Here is a 26529-nt window from a genome sequence, read left to right on the forward strand (position 1 = left end):
AAGTTGGTTACAGTCAAGTTGTAACACTAAAACTACAACTGGCTGGCACTGGGCTGACTTTGGAGCTAGGTAGGGGGGAGGGGGCGCCTGTTTAAGCAGCAGCAGCCCTGGTGCAATAAGCAAGCCACTTGCAAATTCTCCCTTGAGTGATCCTGTAGCTTCTCCTGTTACTCTGTAATCACACTGGGTATGTGCTTCTCACAGGATCAAGCATGCAAAGGCAAGTCTCCACATTGGCTCATTTACCTTTTCTCTCCCATCTCATCTGGAATAATCCTACTTCATGTTTTGTTTCGGCACCTAAGAAGCTCTGTTGTCGATGTGGAAAAATATATGGTGTGACTCCCTCAGGTTGACACAGCAGGGTAGAAGAATGTAACTACCACTTTGGCGGAGTATTGAGTCATAAAGGCAAGTATTTGGTAGTTCTGTTTGGTTTGACAAGCCAGTTGTTCAGAGAAGTGGAATGAAGTATTAAGTTCAATGTTCAGTACAGTCCAATAAAGAAAAAACTACATCAACTCTAAAACCTTTATTGTAGATACCTGCATCTGACCACCACTTGTCTTACCCTTGCAGCTCATTGGCTCAAGAACCCTCAGGCTATGACAATTCTTCTTTTTTTAAGACCTTAAGTCAGTCAGCTGCCTCCTGACCTTGCCCTTTCCACATGCCAACATTGCAGTAGTTTTTGTTTGTTTGCTAATTGCTTCAATTCCTTGCAGGTGACCTTGCCTAATACTTTACTGAAAAAACAAAGCCTTTGGGAAATAATGCCCTGCTCTTCCCTCCCAGTAGATTCACCAACATCTGCTCCTTTCTGGAGTCATGATGGAGGAAGCATCCCTGTTCCCGTCACAGTTCCTCTCCATGTGCTCTGTATCCTGTCCTCCTGCACCTACTCAGGGACTCACCAGACTCTCCTCTATAAGATCAGCATGTTCTCGACATACCATTCTGGTATCTCTCATTTGTTGTAGCAAACTAAACTTCCATGTCCTAGGTCTCTTGCTGCATAGCTACTCTCATTTCTCCGCCTGTTGCATACGCTTCATGCACAACAAAGAGTTGTCTATGCTAGCTGGCTTTACTCTCCACTCACCACTGAAGCTCACATCAGTGACCTCGAGGCTGCTGGATCTAATAGACTTGTTTCTGAGTCAGTTGATTTATCTTTTCAGTACTGTCTTACCTTATAGTATTCTCCTCTCTGCTTTTGTAACAACACCCACTTCTGCCTTTCTTCCTCCCTTTCCAGCTACTTCCTTTCAACCTCCTCTGCTGAATATTCTTCCTTACCAGCCTCTAGTGGCAGAAATTCTCAGAGCTTTGGGAGCCTTGTCTCTCCATATCCCCCTTCTCCCTAGATGAACTGATTCTTTCCCATGGCTTTCAACAGCCTCTAACTGCTGTTAGCCCCTAAATGTGTATCTCTAAAGAAACATTTCCCCTGGACTCCCAGCTTTGCTGAATATCCATCTGCCTGCTTATGTGGGTTTCCCTCGGGTACCACAGCATCACCTGCATGAAGATGAGCTCGTGATCCTCTCCCCACCCTGGGGTCATCTCCAGCACCCTCAATTCCCTATAGTCCACTTAGGTGTATTTGTTCCCCTGCTTAACCAAGAAACCTGGTGTCATCCTCACTGCCTTCTTTTTGTACACCCTTTCATCTGGACAGTGTGCGAGTCCCACTGTTCTGTGTCAAAAGCATATCCCAAACCTCCTGCTTCTCTGATCTGGCCCCTGCCCCCTCTTCCACCCTTTCCCTTGCTGTCTTTACACCACACTTTCTCCCACCTTTCTGGAGCCTTCTTGCCTGCTGCATCCTCGACTTTTCACATGGCTAATTCCTTCTTAACCTGGAGGTCTCTGCTTAATTGTCACATCCTCAAGGTCTTTTCCTGACCGTACTTTCTAAATAGGGCCTCCCTCTTCTGCAGCACCCTGTCTCTTTCTTCTATAGCAGTTAATTATATTTTGTAATGAGTTAGTAATCTGTCCACCATCTTCAAAAAATAAGCTTCTGGAGGGACTGTCCAACATTTTCTTCTCCCCGTTTCCCCCCAGCACTTAGCATAGTTTCTGACACACACAAGCCATCAATAAACATTTGGATGGGTGAACAGGTAAATTGTTTATGTAGATGTGGACATAACTATGGATAATATTTTAATCCTATTAAAAAAACGAAATAGAGGGGAACCACGGGAGGAAAAATATACGAATAAATAATGTCATAAAGTAAATCAGACAAGCTCAATCCATCTTTAAAGCATGGAGGGCTTAGTTTGGGAAAGTGGGAGACTATGAATTCCAAGAAGATGAACAAGGAGGGAAGATGCTGAGGAAGAATAAGTGTAGCAAATAAACCAGTTGGGCTGATGGGACCATACAGGATAATGGGCAGAACAGGGACTTCGGAGCCAGCAGAGCTGAGAGTTGGGGCTGTTTTGCTGCTTGCTTTCCCAGGCATGTTGCTTTTACACCCTGAGCTTTTCTTACCATGTTTGTACAAAGGGCTTTGTATGGCAGTTCTTACTAGAAAAACTAGTGCAAAAACCACTGGAGGCAGAGGGACTTGTTAGGGAGCAATTGGGAGAATATTACCTAGGGCCAGACAGAAGGGCTCAGGGTAGGTAAGGGTATGGATAAGTTGGATGATAGGAGTAGGGTAAGAAAAGAGATACGAAGTCTTGAGATTATTGCTGGGAAGAAAGTGCAAGGTGTCTGGCGAAGGATGCAAAAGCCGAAGGCATCAGGACTTTGAAGGTCCAGCCAAGGTTGGAGCCAACATCTGTATTGTGGTCTCAGTCTGCATAACTGGGTGATTTTTCTTGGGTCAGATAAAAAAAATTTGGATACAGGAATGGAGAAGGTGGTAGTTGGAACTAGTCATACAGAAGGTTCTAGCAGAAAGAAAAGGTCAGGGAGTAAGAGTAGATGTTGAGAGGATGATTGAAGTGGTTTGACTGTCAAACCAGTCAATGCAGGATAAAGTAAGGAAGCCAGAGGAGAGCTGATGGGCCAGGGCAAATGATAAAAAGAGGGGAAGAAAGGTGTTCACAACATTAGCAATTATAATTCACCTTCAAGCATGGCCCGTGAGAACTCTGCTTATCAGAATAGATTTTTGTCTATTATGCAATATCTAAAAAAGTAACTGAAGAGAGGTGACTTAAAAATATTTGCACAGTAGAGTCCTTAAAGCTCTTTAAGGGTCAAAGAAAATGCATGTTCATGAGAGTTAGTCACTCTGCCTTGTAAAGCTTGTTTTGATTTTTATTTTTTCGGTTGGTTTACAGTACTCAGTGGCTTTGAATCTCAATACGGCTGTTGTGGAGGTTTCCTTGGATCGCCCCGGTGTCAGATCGCCAAGGTAGGACTTGTCACCCAAAGTGCTGCCTGTTTCAGAAACCAAGTTGTAGCCTCCAACACAGGCCTTGGTGATGGATAAGCATTTGAAAAAATTAACTAATTTTCAGTTGATGACATTTTATGAGCCTAATTGTACTTAGAAAAAACAGTAATTTATTTGACAATGTTTGTTTCAGCTTCATGTTCATGACCAAAAAGAAAACCTAAAGGGCTTTGTGAAGACTTTTGTCAAGTTCCCACCTGCTGATGGTAATCACCGTGTGTTTGCAGTAAGTTGTGAGATGGTATGTTGGTTTTATATTTTACTTTACTGTGGTTATTATGACTGAATGATTGTGTAGCAGTCTACCTGGTAGAAGGGTTTCCAGGGCCTTATTCCTTGATGACACAGTGCTGCATTGGTTGTTCACAAATTTTCAGATGAAGCCATTAAAGCTGAGAAGAGTTAGTGAATTGGTTAAGTTCACGCACCTAGAGTGATGGAGCCAGGAACTGTCCTGAGTGTCTTTTTATCGGTCAAATTTCTAAAATATATAAATAGTGGTAATTCTACTCATCAAATTGCTGAAATTATGTGAGTGAAAAATAATCAGCATAAAAGCTTTAATGCTTTTGGCAAAATCATTTCTAGAGACAATAAAATCTTTATAGGGACTTACGTTCCTTTACATAAGAAACAGTGCTAAAAAGTGGGGAAAACAGAATTTGGAATTACAAGACCTGGAAAGTTCTACTAGCTGTGACCTTCTGAGCAAGTCTCTTAGATGCTCTAAGCTGTAAATTATGGAGTCAGTAACAACCCCATAGTGACTATGAAAATCAGATATGCTAAAATATAGGAAAGTGCTTTGTACATGTCAAACATATGAATAGTCATCTTTAATAAAACATAAGATAAGTTTTTATTCCCCATTGTATATTTGGAAAGAAGATTTGTGGCATTTCCTTATACTAAAGATAGAAGACAGTATTCCATTTTCCAGCGTAAGATCTTTTTATTATTGTTATTATACTTTAAATTCTGGGGTACATGTGCAGAACGTGCAGTTTTGTTACAAAGGTATACACGTGCCATGGTGGTTTGCTGCACCCGTCAACCTGTCACTTACATGAGGTATTCCTCCTAATGTTATCCCTCCCCTAGCTCCCCACCCACCAACAGGCCCTGATGTGTGTTTTTCCCCTCCCTGTGTCCATGTGTTCTCATTGTTCATATCCCACTTATGAGTGAGAACATGCGGCGTTTGGTTTTCTGTTCTTGTGATAGTTTCCTGAGAATGATGGTTTCCAGCTTTATCCATGTCCCTGCAAAGGACATGAACTCATCATTTTTTATTCCATGGTGTATATGTGCCACATTTTCTTTATCCAGTCGATCATTGGTGGATATTTGGGTTGGTTCCAAGTCTTTGCTATTGTGAACAGTGCCATAACAAACATAAGTGTGCAAGTGTTTTTATAGTAGAATGATTTATAATCCTTGGGGTATATACCCAGTAATGGGATTGCTGGGTCAAATGGTATTTCTGGTTCTAGATCCTTGAGGAATTGCAATACTGTCTTCCACAATGGTTGAACTAGTTTACACTCCCACCAGCAGTGTAAAAGCATTCCTATTTCTCCACATCTTCTCCAGCATCTATTGTTTCCTGACTTTTTAATGATCACCATTCTAAGTGGCGTGAGATGGTATCTCATTGTGGTTTTGATTTGCATTTCTCTAATGACCAGTGATGATGAGCATTTTTTCATATGTCTGTTGGCTGCATAAATGTCCTCTTTTGAGAAGTGTCTGTTCATATCCTTTGCCCATTTTTTGGTGGTTTTTTTTTTCTTGTAAATTTGTTGAAGTCCTTGTAGATTCTGGATATTAGCCCTTTGTCAGATGGATAGATTGCAAAATTTTTCTCCCATTCTGCAGGTTGCCTCTTCATACTGATGATAGTTTCTTTTGCTGTGCAGAAGCTCTTTAGTTTAATTAGATCCCAGTTGTCTATTTTCGCTTTTGTTGCCATTGCTTCTGGTGTTTTAGACATGAAGTCTTTGCCCATGCCTATGTCCTTAATGGTATTGCCCAGGTTTTCTTCCAGGATTTTTACAGTCCTAGGTCTTACGTTTAAGTCTTTGGTCCATCTCGAGTTGATTTTTGTATAAGGTGTAAGGAAGGGGTCCAATTTCAGTTTTCTGCATATGGCTAGCCAGTTTTCCCAACACCATTTATTAAATAGGGAATCTTTTCCCCATTGTTTGTGTCAGGTTTGTCAAAGAACAGATGGTTGTAGAAGTGGGGTGTTATTCCTGAGACCTCTGTCCTGTTCCATTGGTCTATATATCTGTTTTGGTACCAGTACCATGCTGTTTTTGTTACTGTAGCCTTGTAGTATAGTTTGAAGTCAGGTAGCGTGATGCCTCCACCTTTGTTCTCCTTGCCCAGGATTGTCTTGGCTATGCAGGCTCTTTTTTTGGTTCCATATGAACGTTAAAGTAGTTTTTTCCAATTCTGTGAAGAAAGTCAGTGGTAGCTTGATGGGGATAGCATTGAATCTATAAATTACTTTGGGCAATATGGCCATTTTCACGACATTGATTCTTCCTATTCATGAGCATGGAATGTTTTTCCATTTGTTTGTGTCCTCTCTTATTTCCTTAAGCAGTGGTTTGTAGTTTTCCTTGAAGAGGTCCTTCACATCCCTTGTAAGTTGGATTCCCAGGTATTTTATTCTTTTTGTAGCTATTGTGAATGGGATGTCACTCATGATTTGGCTCTCTGTTTGTCTGTTATTGGTGTATAAGAATGCTTGTGATTTTTGCACGTTGATTTTGTACCCTGAGACTTTGCTGAAGTTGCTTATCAGCTTAAGGAGATTTTGGGCTGAGACAATGGGGTTTTCTAAATACATGACCATATCATCTGCAAACAGAGACAATTTGACTTCCTCTCCTCCTATTTGAATACACTTTATATCTTTCTCTTGCCTGATTGCCCTGTCCAGAACTTCCAATACTATGTTGAATAGGAGGGGTGAGAGAGGGTGTCCTTGTCTTGTGCCGGTTTTTAAAGGGAATGCTTCCAGTTTTTGCACATTCAGTATGTTGGCTGTGGGTTTGTCATAAATAGCTCTTATTATTTTGAGATAAGTTCCATCGATACCTAGTTAATTGAGAGCTTTTTGCATGAAGGGGTCTTGAATTTTGTCGAAGGCCTTTTCTGCATCTATTGAGATAATCATGTGGTTTTTTTCATTGGTTCTGTTCATGTGATGGATTACGTTTATTGATTTGCATATGTTGAACCAGCCTTCCATCCCAGGGATGAAGCCCACTTGATGATGGTGGATAAGCTTTTTGGTGTGCTGTTGGATTTGGTTTGCCAGTATTTTATGGGGGATTTTTGCATTGATGTTCATCAGGGATATTGGCCTGAAATTTTCTTTTTTTGTTGTGTCTCTGCCAGGTTTGGGTATCAGAGGATGTTGGCCTTGTAAAATGAGTTAGGGAGGATTCCCTCTTTTTCTATTGTTTGGAATAGTTTCAGAAGGAATGGTACCAGCTCCTCTTTCTACCTCTGGTAGAATCTGGTTGTGAATCCATCTGGTCCTGGACTTTTTTTGGTTGGTAGGCTGTAAATTACTGCCTCAATTTCAAAACTTGTTATTGGTCTATTCAGGGATTTGACTTCTTCCTGGTTTAGACTTGGGAAGGGGGTATGTGTCCAGGAATGTATCCATTTCTTCTAGTTTTTTCAGTTTATTTGCGTAGAGGTGTTTATAGTATTCTCTGATGGTAGTTTGTATTTCTCTGGGATCGGTGGTGATAACCCCTTTATCAACTTTTTTTGTCTATTTCATTCTTCTCTCTTCTTTATTAGTCTGGCTAGTGGTCTATTTTTTTTATCTTTTCAAAACAACTACTGGATTCATTGAATTTTTTTGAAGGGTTTTTCGTGTCTCTAGCTCCTTCAGTTCTGCTCTGATCTTAGTTATTTCTTGTCTGCTGCTAGCTTCTGAATTTGTTTGCTGTTGCTTCTCTAGTTCTTTTAATTGTGATGTTAGGTTGTTGATTTTTAGATCTTTCCTGCTTTCTCTTGTGGGCATTTACTGCTATAAATTTCCCTGTACACACTGCTTTAAATATGTCAAATGTGTCCTAGAGATTCTGGTACATTGTATCTTTGTTCTCATTGGTTTCAAAGAAAATCTTTATTTCTGTTTTCATTTTGTTATTTACCCAGTAGTCATTCAGGAGCAGGTTGTTCAGTTTCCATGTAGTTGTAGGGTTTTGAGTGAGTTTCTTAATCCTGAATTCTAACTTGATTGCACTGTGGTCTGAGAGACTGTTTGTTATGATTTCCATTCTTTTACTTTCAATTATGTGGTAGATTTTAGAATAAGTGCAATGAGGTGCTGAGAAGAATGTATATTCTGTTGATATGGTGTGGAGAGTTCTGTAGATGTCTATTAGGTCCACTTGGTCCAGAGCTGAGATGAAGTCCTGAATATCCTTGTTAATTTTGTCTCGTTGATCTGTCTAATATTGACAACGGAGTGTTAAAGTCTCCCACTATTATTATGTGGGAGTCTAAGTCTCTCTATAGATCTCTAGAAACTTGCTTTATGAATCTGGGTGCTCCTGTATTGGGTGCATATATATTTAGGATAGATAGCAGTTCTTGGTGCATTGATCCCTTTACCATCATGCAGTGCCCTTCTTTGTTTCTTTTGATCTTTGTTGGTTTAAAGTCTGTTTTATCAGAGACTAGGATTGCAATCCCTGCTTTTTTTTTTTTTTTTTTGCCTTCCATTTGTTTGGTAAATATTCCTCCATCCCTTTATTTTGAGCCTATGTGTGTCTTTGCATGTGAGATGGGTCTCCTGAATACAGCACACTGATGGGTCTTGACTCCTTATCTGATTTGCCAGTCTGTGTCTTTTAATTGGGGCATTTGGCCCATTTACATTTAAGGTTAATATTGTTATGTGTTAATTTGATCCTGTCATTGTGATGCTAGCTGGTTATTTTTCCCAGTAGTTGATGCGGTTTTTTAATAGCATCAGTGGTCTTTAGAATTTGGTATGTTTTTTCAGTGGCCGGTACCAGTTGTTCCTTTCCATGTTTAGCACTTCCTTTGGGAGCTCTTGTAAGGCAGGCCTGGTGGTGGCAAAATCTCTCAGCAATTGCTTGTCTGTAAAGGAATTTATTTCTCCTTCGCTTATGAAGCTTAGTTTGGCTGAATAGGAAATTCTGCCACTTGTTTCTTTTCACTCTTTTTTCTCTAATCTTCTGAAGTTGAAAATTCTTCCCTTTAAGAATGTTGAATTTTGGCCCCCACTCTCTTCTGGCTTGTTGGGTTTCTACAGAGAGATCCGCTGTTAGTCTGATCGGCTTCCCTTTGTGGGTAACCCAACCTTTCCCTCTGGCTGCCCTTAACATTTTTTCTTTCATTTCAACCTTGGTGAATCTAACAGTTAAGTGTATTGGGGTTGCTCTTATCGAGGAGTATCTTTGTGGTGTTCTCTGTATTTCCTCAATTTAAATGTTGAGTTGTCTTGCTAGGTTGAGGAAGTTCTCCTGGATAATATCCTGAAGAGTTTTCCAACTTGTTTCTATTCCTCTCATCTCTTTCAGGTACACCAATCAAACATACATTTGGTCTTTTCACATAGTCCCATATTTCTTGGAGGCTTTGTTTGTTTCTTTTCACTCTTTTTTCTCTGATCTTCTCACTTTCATTGAGTTGATCTTCGATCTTTGATATCCTTTCTTCCGCTTGGTCGATTCAGCTATTGATACTTGTGTATGCATCACAAAGTTCTCATACTGTGCATTTCTCAGCTCCATCAGGTCATTTATGTTCTTCTCTAAACTGGTTATTCTAGTTAGCGATTCGTCTAACCTTTTTTCAAGGTTCTTAGCTTTCTTGCGTTTGGGTTAGAACATGCTCCTTTAGCTCAGAGGAGTTTTTTATTACCCACAGTTTTGTTCCCTTGCTGGTGAGGAGTTGTGATCCTTTGGAGGAGAAGAGGCATTCTGGTTTTTGGAATTTTCAGCCTTTTTGCGCTGGTTTCTCCCCATCTTTGTGGATTTATCTACCTTTGTTTGGCCTTTGATGTTGGTGACTTTCAAATGGTGTCTTTGGACGTCCTTTTTGTTGATGTTGATACTATTCCTTTCTGTTTGTTAGTTTTCCATCTAAAAGTCCGGACCCTCTGCTGCAGGTCTGCTGGAGTTTGCTGGAGGTCCGCTCCAGACCCTTTTTGCCTGGGTATCACTAGCGGAGGCTGCAGAACAGCAAAGATTTCTGCCTGTTCCTTCCTCTGGAAGCTTCATCCCAGAGGGGCACCTGCCAGATGCCAGCTGGAGCTCTTTTTTATGAAGTGTCTGTCGAATCCTGCTGTGAGGTGTCTCCCAGTCAGGATACATGGGGGCCAGGGACCCACTTGAGGAGGCAGTCTGTCCCTCAAATGCTGTGCTGAGAGATCCGCTGCTCTCTTCAGAGCTGTCAGGCAGGGACATTTAAATCGGCTGAAGCTGCGCCCACAGCCACTCCTTACACTAGGTGCTCTGTCCCAGGGAGATGGGGGTTTTATCTATAAGTCCTAACTGGGGCTGCTGCCTTTTTTTCAGAGATGATCTGCTGAGAGAGGAGGAATCTAGAGAGGCAGTCTGGCCGCAGCGGCCTTGTTGAACTGCGGTTGGCTCCGCCCAGTTTGAACTTCCCAGTGGGTTTGTTTACCCCGTGAGGGGGAAACCCCATACTCAAGCCTCAGTAATGGTGGACGCCCCTCCCCGCACCAAGCTTGAGCATCCCAGGTCGACCTTAGACTGCTGTGTTGTCAGTGAGAATTTCAAGCCAGTGGATCTTAGCTTGCTGGACTCCATGGGGGTGGGACCCGCCAAGCCAGACCACTTGGCTCCCTGGCTTCAGCCCCCTTTCCAGGGGAGTGAATGGTTCTGTCTCGCTGGCATTCCAGGTGCCACTGGGGTATGGAAAAAAAAAAACAAAAAACTGCAGCTAGCTTGGTGTCCGCCCAGCCACCCAGTTTTGTGCTTGAAACCCAGGGCCCTGGTAGGGTAGGCACCAGAGGGAATCTCCGGGTCTGCCGGTTGCAAAGACTATGGGAAAAGCGCAGTATCTTGGCTGGAGTGCACCGTTCCTCCAGGTACAGTCTCTCATGGCTTCCCTTGGCTAGGGGAGGGAAATCCCCCAACCCCTTTCACTTCCCAGGTGAGGCGATGCCCCACCCTGCTTCAGCTCATCCTCCGTGGGCTACACCCACTCTCCAACCAGTCCCAGTGAGGTGAACCGGATACCTCAGTTGGAAATGCAGAAATCACCCGCCTTCTGCGTCGATCTCACTGGGAGCTGCAGACTGGAGCTGTTCCTGTTCAGCCATCTTGCCAGCCCTCCCATCTATTATACCCTTATTTGTTCATATTCTTCCATGAGTTTAATAGAATCTTCCCTAATTCCTTTTTTTGGAACGAATCAGGAAATAGGTAACTATTGATATTCATAATGGCAAAATGAGAACTGAAGGGCTGACAGTTAAAAAACAAAACAAAACAAAACAAAAAAACCTTTGAATCTTGAAAACATTCAAATGCATTTGATGCATTACATTCTTTAGAAAATATTTTTAAACAAACCCATGCACTCCATCTATGCTAACTTCTTCTTGATCTAAATGTCTTATTAACTATGTGTCATATTCCCTAACTAAGCCAAGTAATGGAGCCAGGTATCTTGTGCTCCTTACAAAAGACAATATCACCATATAGTTTCAGTTAAAAATACTTGTGCAGTATTTTTCTCCCTTAGCAGTAGCTGAGTTCTAAATATTTATTTTAGTGTGTGCTTTATGAAAGCCACTAGAGTAGTCACTTTCCTGCATGCATTTTCATTGGGTCCTCATAAACTAGTAGGTTGGTAATTATCCCTACTTTACAGAAGAGCAGACTGAGACCAGAAGATTAAATAACTACCTGAAAATAACATATAGTAAGTAAATGGCAGATCAAAGCATAGTTCAAACCCAGGTTTTCTAGAATCTGCCCAGGGCTCCATCTGTTCGACCATGCTACCCATATTTTGTCTTTAGGCTTATGTTACTGGGAGACAGGATACTTAACAAATGGTATTGAATAAAATTCAGATTATGCAAAGATCAGAATTCAACAGGAACTCTGAACTTGTAATAATGTATTCTCCCCTCAGCCTTGCATTATGGAACCAAATGATAAATCTTCCTAGTTTACCATTGTAACCTAGCAGAGAGGTAGTTGACAGTCATGCAGATAAGATCTTTGTTTCATTCAGCTGTTTGTCACATTGGGTCAATAATGTGTTCTAACTATAACTGATAAAATTCATGGAGTTAAATTTTTATATGCTATTATATGTCATCTTGGGGTAGGTTCTCTGGTGTGGCAGAAGATGACTTGAAGAACATTAAAACATCAACCCGTGATGTCCAAGCTATCTTGTTGAACCTGTTTAGTGCTAACACTGTACTAATGTGTCACTAAAGTGATGTATTAATCGGACATCACTTTGAACATAGTCTATACCCTTAGGTAAAGAATTAGAAGCCAACATATTTTTTTACAAAAAAAATTTTATAAAACCACATGTGTTAAGATAGCAGTCATTATCATTATGTTATAACTGATACTTGATTTGCCCTGTTAACCAAGAAGACAATAATCGCTGTCTTTGCTGATGATACAGTCTAACTACCACAAACTAGAAGCCATGTCAGGCAATTCACATCATCTGGCTAATCAAGATCATAAAGAATAGTCCCTCATCAATTATGATAAAACCCAAACCATTGTTTTCACAGACTTTCCTTAATAATCAAATAGACAAGACTAAATTTATTAACTGATTATTTTATTCACATACTTAGGGGTCTTTTTCCACATTAAGTCAGGTAGGCTCAAAATTAAATGTTAGGTTCATTTTCTTGGCATAATAGACATGAAAACCTTTCCTTAATATACTCCAGGTTAAAATGTGTGTGTTTTGCTCTACGTTCTAGACCTGGGCCAGTAAACTATGGCCCATGGGCTGGCCACCTGTTTTTCTAAATATTTTTCTTGGAATGAAGCCATCATACCCACTCATTTACAGATTGTGTATGGCTGCTTTCACACTTTAATGATATTGTTGAGTAGTTGTGACAGATCATGTGACTTGCAAGCTGAAAATATTAAATCTGGCACTTTTAGAAAAAAGTTTACCCATCCCATCGTAGAACAGTGTTATCCAAAAGAACTTGCTATTCTACATCTGCACTACCCAATATGGTAGACACTAGGCACGCGTGGCTGTTGAGCACTTGAAAGATGTCTAATGTGACTGAGGAAATGCATTTCTAATTTTGTTTAATTTTAATTTGAATTTCAACAGTCCCATAAAGCTTGTGGCTACCACATTGCACAACACAGCTCTAGAACTTTCAGGACCTTTAGCTGAGTGTTTGTCTCAGCCGCCCCTAGGACTAGCCTTCATGCAGAGAAGGGCTAGCTCTTCTTCAGTGCAAAAATATGAGTAAGGCCATTTAATTTCCATAGATGAATATCAGCCTTTTTCTTGATGAAGCTGGTATCCAAAGTATAGGATATTTGTTTCAAAGAGTAATGTTGTCTCTGCATGTGACAAATAAGACTGGAATGTGTTTGCACCTGGACCTTGCCAAACTGTGAGAAAAGAGAGTTGGGGACATGAGTTTTTCATAAGAAAAAAGGGGTATCCTCTTGTCCCCTCAAAAACATCATCTCCCACACTGCACCTCTCACTATGACTTTCCTGCCCCTGATTTCTCAGGAACCGTTCTATCCTGCATGTCCTCCAGACCAGAAAATTTCAAAACATTGCATTTCCTCATTCCTTGGAATCGTTCTGTTTCTTCCACCCAGAAGACTCATGGATTTTCATATTTTTCTCTATTTCCACCATCAACTTCTTTTAGAGTCATCTTATGGAAACTTCCCTTGTCCCTCAAGCTGAGTTTTGTCTGTTCCAACCCCTGTTTCACCTTTCCCCACTACTCTGAAAATCCCTGAGAGTAGGGACACTGTGCTAGGATGCCCCAAAGTGGTAACTGCTGCGGGAGTTCCCCACTCCCTCCTTCTCCCGTGCAGCTTCTTGATCATTTCTCCTCCTCTTGTGCTCTGTGCTCCCTACAGACTACCCTGCAGGTAGGAACCAGTGCCGAGCATGGTGGCTGGCACATTGAATAATCATTTAAAGTGTTATGTCAGGCAAGGCATAGTAGGTACTAAATTTTAAATTTCTGACTCCTCATTTCTTAGTCTTCAAATTACTCTTGTTCTCAGGCTAATCTTTAAATGCTTCTTTCAAAGTACAGTTCTCCTAATAAGGAATCCAAACTGGTACCTGACTTTCTGAGCCCTTAGATTATCTGACCCCTCTCCCTCCATATCTATTCTATCAACAATATTTTCCACATCACCAAACTTCAGTAAAAACATATTCAGCTTCTTCCATGTGTAATCATGGGGGATTTGGAACTAGATAGGCCTGAGCTGTTGTGTGTGCCTTCTCCCCAGAGGCAGATAAACAAACCACTGAAATGCGATATGGCATGTACTGAATTGGGGTGTGCCCCTCTCAGCCAAGTCACAATGTGGGCAGAGCCTGGTTCTCTGCCTCCCGGAGTGCTTGTGAGAACCTCTCTGCCCTGATGTTGCCCTCTGGTGGTTCCTCATGGTAGAAAAGTGTGGACTCTGAAGTTAGATTTTATTTCCTTCAGCTCTACTAAGTAAGTTTAGGCAAGTTTTTTAACCTCTCAAAATTTCAATTTCCTTGTCTATGAAGAGGGACAATAAAAATACCTATCTCATTAGGTTACTCTGCAAAGTACAGCAGGATAAACCATGCAATATACTTAGTCCAGTAACTGACACATCACGACCGTTGCCTGTTCTTGTATCATAGCCCTTGTTCCTAAGTAGTTATTGCTGCTATCAGCATCCTTATTTTGGAGTTTTTACTTTTATTTGACAGTTAAAGGTGTTTTTTTTTTTACTTTTATTTGATAGTTAATTCACACTTCAGTTGTGGACATATCGGTTATGTTTCCTCATCAGCTTGGCTTGCCTCCCAAAAGACCCCTTAGGAGTCTAATGGCTGATTGCCTGCAGAGAATCGTTCAGGATGATGGTAAGAGCCCATTTGCTCATGACTGATGTCAAGACCCTCAGTCTGACTTGACTGAACAACAGTGAGGTTCATCGTAAAGGTCTACTGTCTAAGATGCTTAAGGTAGGAGACCAGGTTCTTTTCTGGGGGTTCTCTCCTCTGGTGGAGAATCCTAAAGCATCTGCCTGTGCTTGTGTAAAAACCATTATATGCCATTGCCTGGTATAGTCCTGGATGTTCCTCATGAATCAGAACAGCAATCTCACTGAGAACAGTGGTCAGATCATTGGGTCTGGCCTTTGAATTCATGCACAGAACTTTTGTTGGTGTGGAGACCTAATTCCATTCTAAATCTTGCTGTATACCTCTTTTCATATGTGCTTCTCATTAGAACAAAAGAGGTTCTTTCTACATTTGATTGGGTCCAGGTTATCTCACCAAGAGAAAATTTGTGTGTGTGTGGGGGGGGTATAGCTCAAATTCAGTCATTATGTGTGAACTTGATTTATACCAGATTTGTATATCTTGCTGCCAATTTTTCTATATCTGCTTTTTCTGATGAAATATACCCAATGTTAAACAAGTTAATCAAGTACAACAAATCTAGCCACCAATTACCTGTTTGTGGCATTGCTATATGCACAGTTTCACCAGTGTCTGGCGTGGAATGGAGGATACCTGTATATTCATGTATGCCCATATAGGCCCTTCCTGTGTACAAACAGTAGAGCAAGTTAACTTTAAGTATGTTAAAATTATATTACGCTGCTTTGTTTCTAAAGATGCTTGAGATATGGATGTTCCTCTGATCATATCATTCATTATACAAAATGATTTCATTTTATGATGAACTTACACTCCTCTCCAGAGAATCTTTTACATCCTCTGCTTTGTTAAGAATACTCATTTCAGAAAGGATTCCCACGACATTCTATTATAGAATTTGTAGGGCCTTCTGTTGAAAATAATCTTGAACCATGGACATAATCTTTCAGTTAACAAATCTGTTTAAAACAAAATCTTCTAAAAGTTAAAAAAAATATCAGAGCTTTCTTGGGGTAAGACACAAGTAAGGAAATGAAAACTATTACACCATTTTAGAAGCATTGACCATACGACTTTCTCACCCAATCTCAGATATCATTTATTATTCTCACCAGAACTATACAGCTTTATGTTTTGGGTAAATTTTATCTACTTTTTAAAACCATATAAACTTGTGCCTAAAGTTGTTCTTTTATTTAGAGAGATTATTATTTTTTTCTTTTTTTAAGCATTCGACATTTCTGGCTTCTAGCCAGATGTCTTCCTTTGGTGATCCCTCCACTTTCTTCTCATACCTCCCTGGGAAGGAGATACACAGCTGAGGGTACCGATGTGCTAGCCAATCATTGCAAGGTAGTGATAATGTGACAGAGGAAAGACTACCTAGAAAAAGAACAATTTTTGTTAATCTAGTACATTCATGTAAAACATTTATAAAGCAATCATTGGAGGTTGTATTAGGTATTAATGATATTTCGATAGATGAGCAGTGTTAACTTTGTTAGAAACATAAATTGAAGGCTTAATTTTGAGAAATATGTAAGTAACATCAGAGATTATGGTTGTCTTATGTCTAACACTTTTAAAAATATTCTGTACTATTTGGAGGTCACAATTCTAGTGAAAATGCAAAAGCCTGCATGGATCTGGTTATTTGGAAGGTAAAAGAAGACGTGAAAGGAAAGAAGTAGTCACTTTGCCCAAGAACATCTTTAATTTCTGAATTGCTGTTTCGGTGACTCCTCTGGCCCCTACTACTGGTAGTAGAGTTTGGTCGATGATGGTATGGGGTTTCTGGACACTTTCAAAGAGAAGAAGAGGAAAAGTGCTGTTGAGGTTGAGTTACTACATTTTTTAAATTATACTTTAAGTTTTAGGGTACATGTGCACAACGTGCAGGTTAGTTACATATGTATACATGTGCCATGTTGGTGTGCTGCACCCATTAACTTGTCATTTAACATTAGGTATATCTCCTAATGCTATCCCTCCCCCTGACCCCACCCCACAACAGGCCCTGGTGTGTGATGTTCCCCTTCCTGTGTCCATGTGTTCTCATTGTTCAATTCCCACCTATGAGTGAGAATATGTGGTGTTTGGTTTTTTGTCCTTGTGATAGTTTGCTGAGAATGATGGTTTCCAGCTTCATCCATGTCCCTACAAAGGACATGAACTCATCCTTTTTTATGGCTGCATAGTATTCCATGGTGTATATGTGCCACATTTTCTTAATCCAGTCTATCATTGTTGGACATTTGGGTTGGTTCCAAGTCTTTGCTATTGTGAATAGTGCCTCAATAAACATACATGTGCATGTGTCTTTATAGCAGCATGATTTATAGTCCTTTGGGTATATACCCAGTAATGGGATGGCTGGGTCAAATGGTATTTCTAGTTCTAGATCCCTGAGGAATCGCCACACTGACTTCCACAATGGTTGAACTAGTTTACAGTCCCGCCAACAGTGTTAAAGTGTTCCTTTTTCTCCACATCCTCTCCAGCACCTGTTGTTTCCTGACTTTTTAATGATCACCATTTTAACTGGTGTGAAATGGTATCTCATAGTGGTTTTGATTTGCATTTCTCTGATGGCCAGTGATGATGAGCATTTTTTCACGTGTCTTTTGGCTGCATAAACGTCTTCTTTTGAGAAGTGTCTGTTCATATCCTTCGCCCACTTTTGGATGGGGTTGTTTGCTTTTTTCTTGTAAATTTGTTTGAGTTCATTGTAGATTCTGGATATTAGCCCTTTGTCAGATGAGTAGATTGCAAAAATTTTCTCCCATTCTGTAGGTTGCCTGTTCGCTCCGATGGTAGTTTCTTTTCCTGTGCGGAAGCTCTTTAGTTTAATTAGATCCCATTTGTCAATTTTGGCTTTTGTTGCCATTGCTTTTGGTGTTTTGGACATGAAGTCCTTGCCCATGCCTATGTCCTGCATGGTATTGCCTAGGTTTTCTTCTAGGGTTTTTATGGGTTTAGGTCTGACATTTAAGTCTTTAATCCATCTTGAATTAATTTTTGTATAAGGTGTAAGGAAGGGATCCAGTTTCAGCTTTCTACATATGGCTAGCCAGTTTTCCCAGCACCATTTATTAAATAGGGAATTGTTTCCCCATTGCTTGTTTTTGTCAGGTTTGTCAAAGATCAGATGGTTGTTGATATGCGGCATTATTTCTGAGGGCTCTGTTCTGTTCCGTTGGTCTATATCTCTGTTTTGGTACCAGTACCATGCTGTTTTGGTTACTGTAGCCTTGTAGTATAGTTTGAAGTCAGGTAGTGTGATGCCTCCAGCTTTGTTCTTTTGGCTTAGGATTGACTTGGCAATGAGGGCTCTTTTTTGGTTCCATATGAACTTTAAAGTAGTTTTTTCCAATTCTGTGAAGAAAGTATTGGTAGCTTGATGGGGATGGCATTGAATCTATAAATTACCTTGGGCACTATGGCCATTTTCACATTGTTGATTCTTCCTACCCATGTGCATGGAACGTTCTTCCATTTATTTGTATCCTCTTTTATTTCATTGAGCAGTGGTTTGTAGTTCTCCTTGAAGAGGTCCTTCACATCCCTTGTGAGTTGATTCCTAGGTATTTTATTGTCTTTGAAGGAATTGTGAATGGGAGTTCACTCATGATTTGGCTCTGTTTGTGTGTTATTGGTGTATAAGAATGCTTGTGATTTCTGCACATTGATTTTGTATCCTGAGACTTTGCTGAAGTTGCCTATCAGTTTAGGGAGATTTTGGGCTGAGACAATGGGGTTTTCTAGATATACAATCATGTCATCTGCAAACAGGGACAATTTGACTTCCTCTTTTCCTAACTGAATACCCTTTATTTCTTTCTCCTGCCTGATTGCCCTGGCCAGAACTTCCAACACTATGTTGAATAGGAGTGGTGAGAGAGGGCATCCTTCTCTTGTGCCAGTTTTCAAAGGGAATGCTTCCAGATTTTGCCCATTCAGTCAGATATAGGCTGTGGGTTTGTCATAGACAGCTCTTATTATTTTGAGATACATCCCATCAATACCTAATTTATTGAGAGTTTTTAGCATGAAGGGTTGTTGAATTTTGTCAAAGGCCTTTTCTGCATCTATTGAGATAATCATATGGTTTTTGTCGTTGGTTCTGTTTATATGCTGGATTACGTTTATTGATTTGCTTATGTTGAACCAGCCTTGCATCCCAGGGATGAAGCCCACTTGATCATGTTGGATAAGCTTTTTGATGTGCTGCTGGATTCGGTTTGCCAGTATTATATTGAGGATTTTTGCATCAATGTTCATCAGGGATATTGATCTAAAATTCTCTTTTTTTGTTTTGTCTCTGCCAGGCTTTGGTATCAGGATGATTCTGGCCTCATAAAATGAGTCAGGGAGGATTCCCTCTTTTTCTATTGATTGGAATAGTTTCAGAAGGAATGGTACCAGTTCCTCCTTGTACCTCTGGTAGAATTCGGCTGTGAATCCATCTGGTCCTGGACTCTTTTTGTTTGGTAAGCTATTAATTATTGCCTCAATTTCAGAGCCTGTTACTGGTCTATTCAGAGATTCTACTTCTTCCTGGTTTAATCTTGGGAGGGTGTATGTGTCGAGGAATTTATCCATTTCTTCTAGATTTTCTAGTTTATTTGCGTAGAGGTGTTTATAGTATTCTCTGATGGTAGTTTGTATTTCTGTGGGATTGGTGGTGATATCCCCTTTATCATTTTTTATTGCATCTATTTGATTCTTCTCTCTTTTCTTCCTTATTAGTCTTGCTAGTGGTCTATCAATTTTGTTGATCTTTTCAAAAAACCAGCTCCTGGATTCATTGATTTTTTTGAAGGCTTTTTTGTGTCTCTATCTCCTTCAGTTCTGCTCTGATTTTAGTTATTTCTTGCCTTCTGCTAGCTTTTGAATGTGTTTGCTCTTGCTTCTCTAGTTCTTTTAATTGTGATGTTAGGGTGTCAATTTTGGATCTTTCCTGCTTTCTCTTGTGGGCCTTTAGTGCTATAAATTTCCCTCTACACACTGCTTTGAATGTGTCCCAGAGATTCTGGTATGTTGTGTCTTTGTTCTCATTGGTTTCAAAGAACATCTTTATTTCTGCCTTCATTTAGTTATGTACCCAGTAGTCATTCAGGAGCAGGTTGTTCAGTTTCCATGTAGTTGATCAGTTTTGAGTGAGTTTCTTAATCCTGAGTTCTAGTTTGATTGCACTGTGGTCTGAGAGACAGTTTGTTATAATTTCTGTTCTTTTACATTTGCTGAGGAGTGCTTTACTTCCAACTATGTGGTCAATTTTGGAATAGGTGTGGTGTGGTGCTAAAAAGAATGTATATTCTCTTGATTTGGGGTGGAGAGTCCTGTAGATGTGTATTAGGTCTGCATGGTGCAGAGCTGAGTTCAATTCCTGGACACCCTTGTTAACTTTCTGTCTCGTTGATCTGTCTAGTGTTGACAGTGGGGTGTTAAAGTCTCCCATTATTATTGTGTGGGAGTCTAAGTCTCTTTGTAGGTCTCTAAGGATTTGCTTTATGAATCTGGGTGCTCCTGTATTGGGTGCATATATATTTAGGATAGTTAGCTCATCTTGTTGAATTGATCCCTTTACCATTATGTAATGGCCTTCTTTGTCTCTTTTGATCTTTGTTGGTTTAAAGTCTGTTTTATCAGAGACTAGGATTGCAACCCCTGCCTTGTTTTGTTTTCCATTTGCTTGGTAGATCTTCCCCCATCCCTTTATTTTGAGCCTATGTGTGTCTCTGCACGTGAGATGGGTTTCCTGAATACAGCACACTGATGGGTCTTGTTGCCAGTCTGTGTCTTTTAATTGGAGCATTTAGCCCATTTACATTTAAGGTTAATATTGTTATGTGTGAATTTGATCCTGTCATTATGATGTTAGCTGGTTATTTTGCTCATTAGTTGATGCAGTTTCTTCCTAGCCTTGATGGTCTTTACAATTTGGCATGTTTTTGCAGTGGCTGGTACTGGTTGTTCCTTTCCATGTTTAGTGCTTCCTTCAGGAGCTGTTTTAGGGCAGGCCTAGTGGTGACAAAATCTCTCAGCATTTGCTTGTCTGGAAAGGATTTTATTTCTCCTTCATTTATGAAGCTTAGTTTGGCTGGATATGAAATTCTGGGTTGAAAATTCTTTTCTTTAAGAATGTTGAATATTGGTCCCCACTCTCTTCTGGCTTGTAGAGTTTCTGCCGAGAGATCCGCTGTTAGTCTGATGGGCTTCCCTTTGTGGGTACCCTAACCTTTCTCTCTGGCTGCCCTTAACATTTTTTTCCTTCATTTCAACTTTGGTGAATCTGACAATTATGTGTCTTGGAGTTGCTCTTCTCGAGGAGTATCTTTGTGGTGTTCTCTGTATTTCCTGAATTTGAATGTTGGCCTGCCTTGCTATATTGGGGAAGTTCTCCTGGATAATATCCTGCAGAGTGTTTTCCAACTTGGTTCCATTCTCCCCATCACTTTCAGGTACACCAATCAGACATAGATTTGGTCTTTTCACATAGTCCCATATTTCTTGGAGGCTTTGTTCATTTCTTTTTATTCTTTTTTCTCTGAACTTCTCTTCTTGCTTCATTTCATTCATTTGATCTTCCATCACTGATACCCTTTTTTCCAGTTGATCGAATCGGCTACTGAGGCTTGCGCATTCATCATGTAGTTCTCGTGCCTTGGTTTTCAGCTCCATCAGGTCCTTTAGGGACTTCTCTGCATTTGTTATTCTAGTTAGCCATTTGTCTAATTTTTTTTTCAAGGTTTTTAACTTCTTTGCCATGGGTTTGAACTTCCTCCTTTAGCTTGGAGTAGTTTGATCGTCTGAAGCCTTCTTATCTCAAGTCATCAAAGTCATTCTCCATCTAGCTTTGTTCCATTGCTGGTGAGGAGCTGCGTTCCTTTGGAGGAGGAGAGGTGCTCCGATTTTTAGAGTTTCCAGTTTTTCTGCTCTGTTTTTTCCCCATCTTTGTGGTTTTATCTACCTTTGGTCTTTGATAATGGTGACGTACAGATGGGTTTTTGGTGTGGATGTCCTTTCTGTTTGTTAGTTTTCCTTCTAACAGTCAGGACCCTCAGCTGCAGGTTTGTTGGAGTTTGCTGGAGGTCCACTCCAGACCCTGTTTGCCTGAATATCAGCAGTGGAGGCTGCAGAACAGCAGATATTGGTGAACAGCAAATGTTTCTGCCTGATCGTTCCTCTGGAAGTTTTGTCTCAGAGGAGTACCCAGCCATGTGAGGTGTCAGTCTGCCCCTACTGGGGGTTTCCTCCCAGTTAGGCTACTCGGGGTTCAGGGACCCACTTGAGGAGGCAGTCTGTCCGTTCTCAGATCTCCAGCTGCATGCTGGGAGAACCACTACTCTCTTCAAAGCTGTCAGACAGGGACACTTAAGTCTGCAGAGGTTTCTGCTGCCTTTTGTTTGGCTGTGCCCTGCCCCCAGAGGTGGAGTCTACAGAGGCAGGCAGGCCTTCTTGAGCTGTCGTGGGCTCCACCCAGTTTGAGCTTCCTGGTTGCTTTGTTTATCTACTCAAGCCTCAGCAATGGCAGGCGCCCCTCCCCCAACCTCGCTGCCGGCGTGCAGTTTGATCTCAGACTGCTGTGCTAGCAATGAGCGAGGCTCCGTGGGCGTAGGACCCTCTGAGCCAGGCGTGGGATATAATCTTCTGGTGTGCCATTTGCTAAGACTGTTGGAAAAGCGCAGTATTAGGGTGGGAGTGACCTGATTTTCCAGGTGCCGTCTGTCACCCCTTTCTTTGACTAGGAAAGGGAATTCCCTGACCCCTGGCACTTCCTTGGTGAGGTGATGCCTCGCCCTGCTTTGGCGCACGCTTGGGGTGCTGCACCCACTGTCCTGCACCCACTTTCCAACACTCCCCAGTGAGATGAACCCGGTACCTCAGTTGGAAATGCAGAAATCACCGGTCTTCTGCATGGCTTACGCTGGGAGCTGTAGACTGGAGCTGTTCCTATTCAGCCATCTTGGCTCCACCCCCTGACTTACTACATTTTTAAAGGTTACATTTCCACAGTAATTTCTAAAATTGGGACTGAGCCAGGTGAACGGGACGAAGAGAAATAAAGTTGGTTTGAATTTTCAGCTCATCTTCAAAGTGTGGAAGATGGTTTAGATTTGAAGCAATGAGTCTGTGACTTTCATGAGGATCATTTCTCAGGTTACCTCCATTTCTTTTTCCTCTGAGATACCTGAAACCATCATACTTCTTGAAGTTAAAAACATCTTTACCTAACAAAATTATAACAGATTTCTTTAGCTCTCGTATCCATAAATAGAAGTTGAGATTTTTCTCCCCCTCACAAAATAAATGGAACTAAATGTAAACTTCTCAGTGCACTCTGTTGACATAAAGGTTTTGGTCATTTGGCTATTGTGTAATGTGTTTTTATTCTAACTTGTGCAGTTACTTGATTTTTAATTCATAACAACTCACTGATGATTTAAGGCAGTCTAATACGGATCTTCTAAACACAGGAAGTTCTAGACTATATCCCCAATACCTGAATTGTCTAATCTCTTTAGAGGGTTAGTTCTTTCCTGATAGAGACAGAGATAGAGAAATATAGAGGTACATATAGAAATATATAGATATATATATAGAAATATATAGAGATACATACATATGTGTGTGTGTGTGTGTGTGTCTGTGTGTGTGTGTATGGCAGTGGGATCTGGATCTGTCTCTCAGGCTGGAGTGCAGTGGCATGATTATAGCTCACTGCAGCCTCGAGCTCCTGGGCTCAAGTAATTCTCCCACCTCAGCTTCCCAAGTAGCTGGGACCACAGGTATACTCACCATGCCCAGTTAGTTTTATTTTTTGTAGAGAAAGTCTTGCTATGTTGCGCAGGCTGTTCTCAAACTCCAGGACTCAGGTGATTCTCCTGCCTTGGCCTCCCAAAGTGCTGGGATTATAAGAATGAGCCACTGAGCCCAGCTTGGACCTATATTTTTTAACTGAAAAGTAAAAAATTGTATATTTATGGTGAACAATGTGATATTTTGATATACATATGTACATTGTAGAAACTAAATTTATTTAACATTTGCATTACCTCACACATTTTTTTGTGGTGAGAACACTTAAAATCTACTCTCCTAGCAATTTTCATGTATACAATATATTAACTGTAGTCACCATGATATACAATAGCTCTCCTAATCTTATTCCTTCAGTCTAACTGAAATTTTGTGTCCTTTGACCAACATCTCCAGTGGCCCTCACCCCCAGTCTCTGGTAACCACCACTTTACTCTCTGTTTCTGTGGTTTGACTGTTTTACACTTCTCATGTGCATGAGATACTGCAGTATGCATCTTTTTTCTCCTGGCTTACCTTACTTAATATAATGTCCTCCAACTTCATTCATGTCACAAATGACAGGATTTCCTTTTTTTTAAAGGCTGAATAGTATTCCATTGTGTATATATACAACATTTTCTTTATCCATTCATTCAGTGATGGACACCTAGGTTGATTCCATATCTTGGCTATTGTGAATAATGCAGCGAACATGAGCGTATAGACATTTCTTTGATATACTGATGTAATATCCTTTGAATATATATCAAGTAGTGGAATTGCTGGATCATATAGTAGTTCTATTTTTAACTTATTGAGAAACTGCCATACTGTTTTCCATAATGGCTATACTAATTTACATTCCCACCAATGGTGTGCAAGGATTCCCTTTTTTACACATCCTCATTAACATTTGTTATCGTTCTTTTTGTTAATAGCCCGTCTAACAAATATGAGGTGAGAACTCATTGTGGTTTTAATTTGCATTATTCCGATTATTAGTGATGTTGAGCATTTTCTTCATATACCTGTTGGTCATATGTATATCTTATTTTGTGAAATGATTTATTCAGGCCCTTTCTCTATTTTTTCAATTATTTGTTTTCTTACTATTGAGTTGTTCACGTTCCTTATGTATTTTGAGTATCAACTCTTATCAGATGGATGGTTTGCAAATATATTCTCCCATTTTGTAGGCTGTCTCTTCACTTTGTTGATTGTTTCCTTTGCTGTGAAGAAGGTTTTAGTTTGATGTAATCTCATTTGTCTGGTTTTTCATTGCCTGTGTTTTTAGGGTCATATCCCAAAAATCTGCTCAGACCAATGTCATGGAGTTTACCCCGGTGATTACCTTAGTACCCCTAGAACTACTTCTAGTAGTTTTACAGTTTCTAGTCTTACGTTTAAGTCTTCCATCCATTTTGAGTTGATTTTGTACGTGGTGTGAAATGGCGGGGGGGGGGGGGTAATTTCATTCTTCTGCATATGAATATCCAGTTTTCCTAGCACAGTTTATTGAAGAAACTATTGTTTCCCCATTGTGTGTTCTTGGCATTTTGTTAAAAATTGACCACAAATGTGTAGGTTTATTTCTGGACTCTCTATGTTGTTCCATTGGTTCATATGTCTGTTTTTATGTCAGTACCATACTGCTTTGATGACTATAGCTTTGTAGTAGATGTTGAAATCAACTAGATGCCTCCAGATTTGTTCTCTTGCTCAAGATTTCATTGGGTATTTGAGATCTTTTGTGGTTCCATACAAACGTTATGGTTGTCTTTTCTATTTCTGTGAAAAATGCCATTAGAATTTTGATAAGTATTGAATCTATGGATCACACTGGGTAGTATGAACATTTTAACAATATTAATTCTTACAGTCTGCGAATGTGGAAAATTATTTCATGTATTTGTGTCTTTGATTTCTTTCATCAATGTTTTATAGTTTTCATTGTGCAGATCTTTTACCTTTTGGGTTAAACTTATTCCTATTTAGTTTTTAGTAACTATTGTAAATGGCGTTTTATTTCTTTTTCAGATAGCTTTTTGTTAATAGATACACTACTGGTTTTTGTAGGTTGATTTTTGTATCTTGCAGCTTTACTGAGTTTATTTACACTAACAGGGTTTTTTGGTAGAGTCTTTAGAGTTTTCATTATATAAGATCATGTTGTCTGCAAACAGAGACAATTTAACTTCTTCCTTTCAGAACTGGATGCCTTTTCTTTCTTTCTCTTGCTTAATTGCTTTGGCTAGGACTCCCAGTATTAGGTTCAATAGAAGTAGCAAGAGTGGGCATCCTTTTCTTGTTCCTGATCTTAGAGGAAAAATTTTCAACTTTTCACTATTGAGTATAATGTTAGCTAGGGGATTGTCCTATATGGTGTTTACTGGGTTAAGATACATTCCTTTTTATACCAATTTTGTTGAGAATTTTTATCATGAACAGATATTGTTACATGGCTTTTCTACATGTATTGAGATGATCATATGGTTTTTGCACTTCTTTCTGTTAATGCCATGTGTCACATTTATTGATTTGCATATATTGACCCATCCTTGCAACCTAGGGATAAATCGCACTTAATTATGGTGAATCATCCTTTTAATGAGTTGTTGAATTTGGTTTGCTAGTTTTTTGTTGAAGATTTTTGCATCTCTGTTCACCAGGGATATTAGCCTATAATTTTCTTTTCTTGTAGTGTCCTTGTCTGGCTTTGGCATCATGAAATGAACTTGGAAGTTTTCCTTCCTTTTCAGTTTTTTTTAAAAGAGTTTGAGAAGAATTGGTATTATTTCTTCCCTAAATGTTTAATAGAATTCACCAGTGAAGCCATGAGGTGCTAGGCTTTTCTTTCATGGAATATTTATTACTGACTCATAATCTTCTTACTGGTTATTGGTCTGCTCAGGTTTTCTATTTATTAATGATTCAGTCTTGGTAGGTGGTATGTATCTAGAAATCTGTCAGTTTCTTCTAGATTATTTGTTGGCATATAGTTGTTCATATTAGTCACTTATGATTTTTCTTATTTCTGTAATATTTCTATCTATTCAGATCTATTAATATTTGCTTTATGTATTTAAGATGCTCTGACATTAGGTGCATACATATTTACAGTTACTGTATCTACT

At 40.0% G+C, this 26529-nt stretch overlaps 1 long non-coding RNA gene across 1 annotated transcript in view; it reads left to right on the plus strand.

The window, feature by feature from the left end:
* Positions 1-3293: 3293 nt before the first annotated feature.
* The window catches only part of LOC117981663 (uncharacterized), a 111936-nt gene continuing 88700 nt past the window's right edge, over positions 3294-26529 (plus strand). Inside the window, exons 1-2 of the long non-coding RNA XR_008619744.2 lie at positions 3294-3379; positions 3555-3662. This is a non-coding gene — a long non-coding RNA (uncharacterized LOC117981663). The remainder of the gene's footprint in view (positions 3380-3554; positions 3663-26529) is intronic.

The sequence above is a fragment of the Pan paniscus genome, chromosome 11 (genome assembly GCF_029289425.2).
Source record: "Pan paniscus chromosome 11, NHGRI_mPanPan1-v2.0_pri, whole genome shotgun sequence".
Classification (NCBI taxonomy): domain Eukaryota; kingdom Metazoa; phylum Chordata; class Mammalia; order Primates; family Hominidae; genus Pan; species Pan paniscus.